Consider the following 12,196-nt stretch of genomic DNA (forward strand, 5'->3'; position numbering starts at 1 on the left):
AAGTATTCCTCATGTTAGATGAGTTACAACTTTCCGTGAAGATCCTAGAGAAACACTTGACCGAATTGAAGATCGTTTGGGCCTTCCTAATGACAAATTAATTTTTTCATCTTGGTCTTGATGATGAACCACATTAGAGGGTTCAAAATATCGACCAATGAATACTCATGATGTGATTATTCTGAAAGTCAATTCCAAAGAAACAATATGGATCACAAAATTATGAGATAAAAAATAATTATAAATTTTCAAATATAATATAAATTATCACAATCTCTTTATTACCATTTAATTTTACTCCCCTGCATAATTTAATTATCTTATTTTTAGTAATTGATACCATAATAAAAAAAATTATATTAGATATTTTCCAATCCATAAACTTTTTATGTCCTGCATCTCCTCTTAAATGACAAAATTCCCTATTTTTTTCTTTATTTTATAGTTTTCAGTGCCTTGTAATTTTCTTTTAAATATTTCTTTTGTTTATAGCTTAGTTGTTATTCGCTTGTGTACCACCTCTGATAGTGATTAAATTGTAATCTTTAGAACATTAATCTTCCCAAATGTTAATTAGGTAATGGATTTGTACTATAGATAATTCTATGGTATACTTATTAGTTCAATCCCCTTCAAATATCTTGTGTTTGAACCTTTATTTTATATTCCATTATAAATAAGTCATCATGAATAGAAAAATTCTATCTAAAAACAAATATGTTCAGTGGGAATAATGCCATGTATTCCTAATTACATTGAAGGTGTTCCTCTATGGGCTTTGGCTAGGAAAATTCGGCTAATCAAACTTCTTGACATTCATCCTCCTCCATTGAATGGAAATTTCACATGTTGAATTAGAATGATAGAAAGGGGTCCAATGACTGGTTTTAGAGATTTAGATTGGATCATATATGAGGAAAATTCAGCACAGGGAAAACAAGGACTAAAAATGTGAAAGAGATATTGGAAGTTGTGAATAGTTCATAAATTTTTGAAGATATCACAACTTCAAAGGAAGGAGAAGTCAACATTATAAGTATTAAGTTTAGTGATCCTTTGGTTTTATTTCAGGAGATGAGCCATTCCACCCAAGTTTTGAAACTAACCAAGTTTGAGATGGAGTAGTTGATAGAGATATTATGATGGTTTGCGAAGATGGGTTAGGCACCTGATTCGTGTTTGGCTTTGTATATCAGTGTTTTTTTTTTCTATTGTAAGAAAGTTTGGGAATCGTGATTAAACTGTGTATTTCCAACAATCAAACTGTGGATTATTGCACAAACCATATGTTAATCGATATAGAATGTTTACAAGTAAATCTCTTGGTGACAATAAAACATGTATGGACAGATACAAATCATCTCATGACCTGTAAACACAAACTCCCACAATTATCACCACATGTAAACTGTGAATTCTTAAGTTTGGACATGTTTCTTGATATGACACAGTGAGATCTAGGCCTACACCAACAATGATCCTCAAATCGGTGAAGTATGATTTGATGTTTTTGGTCACAACCTCTATGCCATTAAGAGCACGAGATGTGTTTTTAAGTTGTCGGTTCAAAACAAAAAAAAAAAACAAATATGATAGAGAAAGTTAGGATGTTTTTAGTATACAATTATTTGCCTAGAGGTAACTTGAAGAAATTTATCCAAGAGAGATCTAAATGAAGATTTCACTAGGACATGATTCACAAAATTGCTTTAGACATTACTCGAGTTCTTACTTATTCCACGAGGATTGTGTTGCATGTGTGTTGCATCGAGATATCAAACCTAGCAATATTCTTCTTGATAACAATTTCAATGCCTATATGTTCAAATTTAGTCTTCCTAGGCTTCTAGGAACTTCTGAAACCCATGCATCAACTGATATACTAGGCACATTTAGTTATGATGCTCCAGGGCATGCGATGACATGTAGTGTTTCATATAAGGCTAATGTTTATAGCTATGGGGTTGTGATTTTAGAGTTACTTTTTGATAAGAAAGCTCTCGACCCTTCATTTTCTAGATATGGTAATGAATTCAACATTATTTCTTGGGAATGTATGTTTCTTCAACAAGGATCGTCCTCACTTCAGGCCTATGTAGGTCCTCATGATGATTTAATTGAGATGTTGCAGATTGTTGTCATGTTTACTATGGATTCACTTTTAATTAGAAATCAATGATGAAAGTTTTGTAGTGACTGAAATGATCACAACCTCCTTAGCTGCACTAAGAAATAATTTTTTTATGATACTAAGTCAAGGTTACAATTCCAATGCCTTGTCATTTAATTTTTTGTGTCAAAGATCAAAATATAAATTAGATCTTAGGAGATGGACAAAATTTCCCTGTCAAAATATTAAAATCCATGGTTTCCAATCAGTTCCATAACATTAATGATTTCAGACTGACTGGTTTCTATTACACTAAGTCTGTTGAAGAATGTTCAAGAATATCCTCTTCTATGGTGTGATGTTATCTGAAGGTTTATTTGACAAATTTGATGATCCCAACTCAAAAAAAAATTTCTCATGTTTTTAGAGGTGAAGTTATGGATTGGTTGGTACCTCTTCTTGTCTTTTATTTGTGTGAGAAAAAATAGACCAGTCGCAGGATTTTTGCTTGTTTCAATTGCCCCCTTTCATAATTTTTGTAAACTTATTTTACACTTTTCTACATATTTCATACAGTGCTATTGTCATACAATGCTAGTGAATGATGCGTATTTTTATAATTGCAAAATTCAAAATTATCTTGTCACGCTTCCTTGTCCCTCCCAAAAATTGAAACCCAGTATATGATTCTGTAATTTGATGATATATAAAAATTTTACATTTATGATTTCAGTGCAACTCTATGTACTCCCTTTCATGAATCAACTGACAGTTTGTGTCACACTATTTATCCTTTAGCTGCCATATTTATTTATATGATAAGCATGGTTAGCGCTAAAGTTTCGAGGCTTTGATATCCATTTGCAAATACAGTGGTGGTTTGGCCTAACTGAGGTTGGATGTTATGTTGTATATGTAGCCATCTTAAGTTTATCCATATTTAAAAACATTTGGCTAGTAATGAATAGTTATAACTTCTCAGTTGGTATTAATAAAAGGAAACTCTATAATGGAATGGAAGCCAAATCAATGAGACATCACAATGCATCTCAGGTGAGATATCATAATTGTCGATCCTCGTGTGAGTGAGTTCTTTAGTCCCACTAGGTTCCAAGTTCAGGTCCTCCTTGGGTGAACAATGTAATCATATATCAATATTGTATCAACCTACAAAAAATCTTAACACATCACAATGAAATTTTACCAAAATGTATAAAATAGAAATGCATAAGCAAGACATTGTCCACAACTCATTGTTCTCTCCCACTACTCTTGGAATTTGAAATGGGACTTGGATATTTATTTTGCTTCATGGAGAACTCTATTGGAAATAAACGGCATAATTCCCATTTCTTGTTAAAGTTGTAAGTAGTTCTTTTCAAGCTTAGTCTATTGTATTTTCTATTTGTTATGACTTCCTTTAAGTAAGTATAATGGCTATACATTTAGTTGGCCATTAAAGTAAGGAATGAGATTGGTGTTTGGGCTTTCCTTACCTTAAAATTATTTATTCACTCGACACATAGGGCAATACCTCATCTTTAGATGCCAGTCATACCCCCCAAACTTCCAAACACTACAACAAAACAAGAAATTTATGCCAGATTTAGCACCAGATTTTAGTGTATTTTTCTCTCCATTGGGATGAGCAGCCTGGCGCTAAATCTGGCTCTATTGTACAATTTTTAAAGCGTCCCTTTTTGCACCAAATTTTTTATCTTTTTTTTTTTACGCCAAATTTTGCATCATATTTTGCACCAAGAATTGCAATTGGTTTTACAACAGGTTTCGCTTCTAGTTTTGTACCATTTTTTGCATTTATTTTTGCATCATTTTTTGCTTCCTGTTTTGTGCCATTCTTTGATTCTATTTTTGTGTCGTAATTTGCATTGAGTTTTACACCGTCTTTTGCATATGATTTAGTGCCTTTTTTTGCATCGAGTTTGTGCTAGTTTTTGCATCTAGTCTTATGCTATTTTTTTCTTCTAATTTTGTACTTATTTTTACATCTATTTTTGCACCAATTTTTCTGCCTTTTTTCAAACCATTTTTTGCATCAAATTTTGCACCATATGTTGAATATGATTTAGTGCCAAAATTTTCATCCATTTTTGCACCATTTTTTTCATCCACTTTTTCATTTCATTTGTCTCCCTTTTTTGCATCCTATTTTGCACCTAATTTTGCATCATTTGTTGCATCCAATTTAGCATCTTTTTTAACAACATTTCTTGCATCCAATTTCTCATCATTTTGAACATTTAAATTTTCACCCTATGTTGGACCATGTGTTGCGTCCACCTTTGAATCCCATTTTGTGTCTAATGTTACATTCAATTTTGAGCCACTTTTTCATATACTTTTTCATATGTTTTTGCACCAAGTTTTGAATCATTTGTTGCACCTCATTTTGCATCTAATGTTGCATCCAAATTTGAGCCATTTTTATGCCCATTTTCGCAACATTTTTTCTACTTTTGTGTCCAATTTTTCACCATTTTTTATATCTAATTTTGCATCCTTTTTGGTGTCTAATTTTGCATCCTTTTTGGCATCGAAATTTTCATCATTTTTCTGCCACATTTTGTGTCCACATTTGCATCTCATTTTGCACCTAGATTTTAGTTTGAATTTTCATCTAGTTATGCATCATTTTTGGCATCCTTAGTTTCACCCTTTTTTATTCCCATTTTGCTTCCTATTTTGTGTCTTTTCTTACATCTTTTTTGCACCCAATTTTGCATCCTAATTTTACACCATTCTTTGCATCCTTATTTTGGTGTCCATTTTTGCATCCTTGTTTGTGCCCAATTTGCTATCTTTTTGTATGTCCTATTTTGTTCCCATCTTTGTGTCTATTTTTGTACCCTTTTTTTTATTTCTATTTTTAAACCGTTTTTGTCTCATTGTTTGCATCTTGTTTTGATGGCTAGTTTAACATCCAATTCTACTGTCAATTTTGCATCGATGGTTACATCCACTTTTGGCTTCTTGCTTAGAGTTTTACTTTTACTTCCATTTTACTAATTTTATTACATGGTGAAATATATTACATTTTCTAAATATCATTTTTTTATAGGATTTAATGCACAATTAGATGAACATAAAACTCTCTTAGTTTCTCCCAAAAACCTAAGATAGACTGATGAAGAGAAAGGTTGTTCTAAGCCTCAAGATTCTTAGTAGATCAAGATGTAGAGTCTTGTTGGAGTTTTTAGTGTAGCTAGGAAGTGCTCCTAGATAGCTCCAAATCTTGGTCCTATACACAAGAGAGAGAACAAAGAAAAACTCACAACATAATATCTTGATAATTGAAACTATCATAAACATATAGATATTATTGAATAAATAAATATAAACCAAAATCCCATACATTTATTAGTTAAATAGGATAAGTAAAGAACGAATAGTAGCATATGGAAGGAAGAAAAACTAATCTATATTAATAAAGGAGTTGGAGGAAAGTTAAAACCATCAGAAGCAGTTGCAACAACACCTCCCCCAACTCCTAGCTCCAAAACTCTCCCCCTCAAAGATAGATCTCAACACCATGACAATACACGAATTCTCATCATTTCCTCAATGCCAAAGCCTCCAATATATAGGAAAGTTAAGGCTATGAAGATTTCCCAAATTCCTCATTAATTCAATTTTGGCAAAGTCTTTTGGGTGAATAATGTTTCCTCACATAAAAATGGCATTTTCCACTTTTCAGATGCTTCTGTGCTTAGGAAAATGCTTCTCCATGCTTTATGGCTCTTTCCCACTTTTGTATGCTTTTATTTTTTAGGAAAAGTCTAAAGATGAGGATAAAGAGATCACACTCCACCATATGAGTTTCTGAAAGTGAGAAAGAGTGTCAAATTCTAGTTAACTCAAGTTTTTTTCCTCGCATTAGAGTAATTTTCATTTTAAAATGTTAACGTTGAATTTCCATGTCATAATGTGTAAGCCAATCAAAATCCTTTAAAATTTAAAATACATACAAGTGTGACTAGGAAGTTGATTTTTTTTAATAATTTAACTTACCTAATTTAACTGTGAATGGTGCCCAAGTGACCCAAAACTATATTAAATATTAAAAATAAAATTAATATCTTAATCTATAAATCATGGCGTGTTAAATAAATAGATTTAAATATAAAATCCTAAATCCTAAATTTAATTTAAATTTTAAATTTACTTTCTTAATTTAAATTTTATTAAATCTGATATTGATAAATTAATTTAAATATAAAATATAAATATATGGTTATTTTGATAAAAGTGCATTTATTTGAGTAACTTAAATTTATATTTTAAATTCAAATTTTATTATATCTTGTGTTAATAAATTAATTTCAATATAAAATCTATGTAGATGGTTATTTTTGATAAAAGTGACATTTATTTCGGTAATTTAAATTTAAATTTAAATTTCCTTTAAATTTTGAATTTGATTTTTTAATTTAAATTTACTTTTTTAATTTAAATTTTACTAAACCTTGTGCTAATTTATTAATTCAAATATAAAATACATATACAATTATTTTGATAAATGTGACATTTATTTGGGTAATTTTGGTAGAAGAATAATAAAAATGATATATTAAAAAATTGTCTACATGGCATTATTTTATTAGTTTCTTAATTTTTTCTTAGGTGCTTATTTTTTGAGTTGAAAATTCCTCTAATGTGAGAATTTGGTAACAAAAGTTAGATGAAGGGGACAACTTGTTATAGACTAGGATACCATGGTTCTCATGGTACATAACTTTTGTTATAGGCTTATATAGTTTAGGAGAAAGAGGTATTTCAACAAATAACATAGTATTCTCCTCCAAGATGATGAGGAGGTATTTTCACGTATAACACATTTAAGAACATATCACAATTCAGATTCATAACTTAGTATTTGTAAACAAATTTAAGGGTAATTGACAACATTCATAAAAAATTATAGTAGTATCCTCATATATAACAATTCTCTAAGAAAAAATCATTGACAATTTTCAATATACATACATTACTACTAAATCAATATTTATTGTAGATATCATTATTCCAAGGTAAATTCACAACATTACATCCAAAAATAGTAATATCATCATACATAAACATTCTACATAAAAAAGGATTGACAAGTTCAACACATATATAAAGTAACAAGTTAATCCTAATAATATCCTCATCATCTTTAATCAAATCAACTAAGATTCAAATGTGTGATTATCATATCAAAATATTTCATGAAACCATTATTCTAACGTACATTCACAACACTCATCAAAAGATAGTAATATCATCATACATAATAATTCTCCATAAAAATAATGTTGATAATTTTCAATATATACATAAAATAACAAGATAAAAATGATAATATCATCATCATATTTAATCAAATCAACTAGAAGTCAATGTAAGATCACCAAATAAAAATGTTTCATAGATATCATTATGCTAAAGTAAATTCACAACATCCATAAAAAAATAGGAATCTCATCATACACAATAATTCTTCGTAAAAAAATTGTAAACAATTTTCAACATATTCATAAGGTAACAAGATAGTATCGATAGTATCATAATCATTATTCAAATAAACTAAAATTCAAATGTGTGATTACCATATTAAGACATCCAACTAAATATAAAAAATAATGCATGGCTAGCTAGCACCACGAAAATCATAATCAACCTCATCCTCATGATCATTTCCATGATCATCATCCTGACCACGCTGATAATATCATCCACATAATCATCACCAATGCCATCACCATCCTCATCATCATCATATCTGATATATGATGTAATCTAAACATAGTCTATATCATCATCTTTGTGGTCATTACCTATAGCGTTCTGGAAAAAAAATCAATATTACATGTTAGTACTAATTCTATATCAAAATGCATATTTTTATTGCAATGCTAACAATAAAATGAGGTAGGGAATAATAACATTTAATAGTACTAAAAATAAAATGAAAATATGGCTTAATATATATTGGAGATCCAACTAAGATTACACTTGTAATTCACATTAAGTAGTAGAAGGATTTTCTAATCCATATGAAGTAGGTACCCCATTGTTCTTCATATTATATTGTGAATGTTTCTTATGATTTCCATGCAGAATTGGTAAATTAATATTTACTGGAAGCTTTATTTCAAATTAAAATTGTAATTCAGATTAGAAATAGAAGAAATTTTAACAAAAAAAGAATGTCACATGAAAAAGTAAATTGTTTTTAATGAAAAATAAGTCGCATACAATATGAATGTCACATGAATATTGAGTTGTTTTTAATGCATGTACTTTTCTCTATAATAAGATGGATCCTAATGTTCATTCAAGAACAAATGCTCACAAATAATTACTTCATTTGATCCATTATCACACTTAATCCATTATACCTAGTGACGACAATGATTCCATTCAAATTGCTCTGAACTCCCTAAATATAATGTAAAAGAGAAAACTCCACAACCACCACCATGACCACAACCCCCTCCCTTGCCTCGTCCACCATCAAAGACAATGAACTTGGAGTTATGACAATGATAGCAACCCCTCCCTTGCTTTATGTCCACCATTAGAGGCATTGAACTTGAAATTAAGAGTACTTATGTTTTCTTTGCTCTAATTAATCTCAAAGGAATCAAAACTTGATCAATATATCAAGGACTCCATCAAGGAATAGATATATCATAAGAGAAGCTCAATAAGCTTTGCCAAAAGAGTGTGAAATAACACCTATCTCTGTTTTATGAAATAACTCGAGTGAGTGGAATGAATGGTGGGAAACACTTACCAAGGAAAGGAATATTTTTGGTCCGTCCTTATTTCTATTATTATTTATGCTTCTTAGAATGGAGGGAAGTGTTTAAAAAAAATTCTAAAAAATATTTTAAATTAAAAATAAAATAAAATTTATTTTCTTAAGTTTAGTTTTTTTTAATATATATTCTGTTTAGTACTTTTTTCTTTTCTAAAAAAATATATTTAGTTTCTGGTTTTCTTTTCTATAACAAAAAATATTTTTATTTTTACAAAAAACGATTTTAAACATCCATTCATGCTAAATTTTTGATTTTATGATACAAGTTTAAATTATATATATATATATAAAAGTAACTTAATGCCATGCGTTGTGTCGCTGAGAAGGGTATTATACATCTCTTCCTTGCTAAGTTATAGATTGTGCTTGGGTTTTTTTAATGCAATAAAATTAATTCTTCTCTTCATTATATCTTGAGATGTTCAACTTGCACCTAATAAAACAATAAAGTTAAAGTAGGTTTGCCTTTTTCCTTTGTAGATTTCTTTCCCCATTAATCCTTGTCTTAATAGATTAATTGTCTTATGGTGGCCTTAAGTGGTCACTCCCATTAGTTGCATGATTTTTAGTTTTATGTTAGTGACAATCATTAGGATTGATAACATGTTATTTAATTTATGAAAATGTGTTCTTTTCCATATTATTGTTAAATATTAATATTAAATATGTTGGGTTTGAACATGGTTTAGCAAAAAGTTCCCAAAAGGTTTGTAGATTGTAATTTATAATGTAATGCTTCATTGCTTGATGAAATTGTTTCGCATATATTTCTTTTAAAGATCCATTGATTGATGAAATTTTTATGGATATTTTTTTTAGTATATTAACTTGTATGTGATAAAGTCAAAAGTCACCTCTTTTTGAGATTTTCATTGGTTAATTTCCCTTATGGCTATTAAGTTCACCATTTAGTCCCAGGTTAAGGAAATATAGGATTCATGAAGCGGCATTGTCCAATAACTTAAATCTTGGAACATGTTTTTTTTAGTCACATTATACTTCCTTTCTGTGTAAATTCTCCATGAAAATAGTCTCATGGAACATGAGGGACCTCAATAGTAAAGGAAAACAAGTACTCCTAAAAGAAAAATGGTACACAAAGCACCCATCAATAATGTTGATATAAGAAATTAAAATATTAAGTGAGCTTCTACCTCATATAATTAGAAAATGGGGGAGGAATTTGTAAGTAGTAGTGATTGATGATTAGATATACTTGGGTGGAATGGCTATTATTTGGAATGATCAGGACATCAAGGTTACCAATATTTTTACCTCTTTTCGCATTATGACAATATAATTTTAGTTAATTGACATTGAGGACTACCATGTATCCAATGTCTATGACTCCAATATCGCAAATGGAAAACCTCTATTTCTCAATTATATTTCTAGCACAAGTAATTTATACTCCCCATCTCAGTGGATTACTAGGAGTGACTTCAATATTGTCAAGTGCCTCCAGCAAAAGAAAGGATGGATCACAATGTTTACCAAGAAATTTTGCAAGATATACCATCAAGGCCGTAAAGTAGTATCATTAAAGTTCTCAAGCAATGAGTCTCCAACCCACACATGTGGATTAATGACATGTAATACATGTGTGTGTGGTGACTAACTTAATACACTGGTCTAATAAGTCCACAAACTTAAGTATTTCACTCCGTCACATGATTGACCGTAATGTGACATAAGTAAACCAAGAGTAGACATGAAACCCTTAGGTAAGAATAATTCCCTAGATCCTCAATTAGGTGCTTAAATGATGAAGTGAAAATGAAAGGGGAAAAGAGGACTTCATCATTTTTCCATCACAAACATGTGATCAAGTGTGACTAGGAGTGTATATATTCATATGTTTTCCAAAGAGGGTGTGAATACAGGAGTTACCATTCATTGGGACTTATTTTTCTCTTTTTTGATTTTTCTTATATATAGGACTTAGGGAATAAGGTTTTCATAAGTTTTTAACAACTCATAGATATAATATTTACATAAATTTTCACCTTAACCTTAGAGTTTAGACTTAGATAAATCATTATAGTGTATCTTTAATGATTTTGACTTTGACTTTTTGATTTTATTTCATCACAAATGACAAAAGGGGAAATATCTTGCCACAAATCTATGAATGCTTAATCATAAAGGCGTCATGCGATGAAAACAAATTAATGATGTTATTCCCTATGAAAATGATTGGTATTCTTAAGAAATATTTATGCTTGTGGATGTCTCCTCCCTGGTTGAGAGGGAGTGAGCATTGACACCATATTATCCATTTGTTATGTACTATGGCCGAGAATAACAGTTGTAAGCCTACTAAAGACACCAGTAGGGAGAATGGTGGATTAGATAAACATCTGGGACCAATATTCTTTGAGAATTTGTGCTTTGACTAGGACTAACCACCATAATTCAAGTACATTAATCCAAGATAAGAATAGTCATGAGGATCGACATTTCCTAGTGTCAAATATTATGACAATGGATTAGGAAATGATCATGCGAGGCTATGCCTGATGAGCATCCTAGTGCAGTAAGTGCCTAAAGAGGCAATGGTGTCCAAATTTATGCCTCCCAACATTGTGCTATGATCTAATGGAGAGATATAACTTGTTAGTCAAGGCCTTTATATCTTGACAATGTTGGCTATGATGATGTAAATCATCATTGATGATTATCAATCCAGATCCCTTCCTATATGAATATTCCAATTTGAGAGTACTTTTTTGTCTAATTATGAGTATCTCCCTAGTTTAGAGGGAGTGTCATCATATTCATTATCATCATCATCAAAACCATCAATCTCATCATTGAATTATCGTCATAATCACCATTCATGTCATCATCATCATCATCATAATCATCATCATGATTATGGACATTGTCATCAATTGTTCATAATTATAGGTGTCATAAGAAATATCATCAACCCAAAAAATATTACGAGCGCTCAAAAAGGGTTGTTAGGACACATGATATACACAAGAGAAGTGACAACTTTATTTTTTATATATGATCAATGATCATCATCATCTCTACCATTATCATCATCATTATAATTCTCATCATCCCCATCATCATAATTAATGTAATTTCTATCATTGTTGTTGTCAACTTTGTCATGAACATCATAATCATCATTCATGCCATTATTGTTGTTGATGATGACTAAGATGAAAGTAATGATAATTATGATCAAATGACGATGACTCTAAAGATCAAGCACGTGGTTTGATAGGGATGTCTATTTCTCCTGA

The 12,196-nt window shown here is 30.2% G+C and overlaps 1 pseudogene; it reads left to right on the forward strand.

Moving 5' to 3' along the window:
• Positions 1-1,607: 1,607 nt before the first annotated feature.
• Positions 1,608-2,179, forward strand: LOC149264820 (putative LRR receptor-like serine/threonine-protein kinase RPK1 pseudogene; annotated as a pseudogene).
• Positions 2,180-12,196: the final 10,017 nt, after the last annotated feature.

The sequence above is a fragment of the Pinus tabuliformis genome, chromosome 6 (genome assembly GCF_031772625.1).
Source record: "Pinus tabuliformis cultivar Carrire ecotype Pingquan chromosome 6, CPIR1, whole genome shotgun sequence".
Taxonomy (NCBI): domain Eukaryota; kingdom Viridiplantae; phylum Streptophyta; class Pinopsida; order Pinales; family Pinaceae; genus Pinus; species Pinus tabuliformis.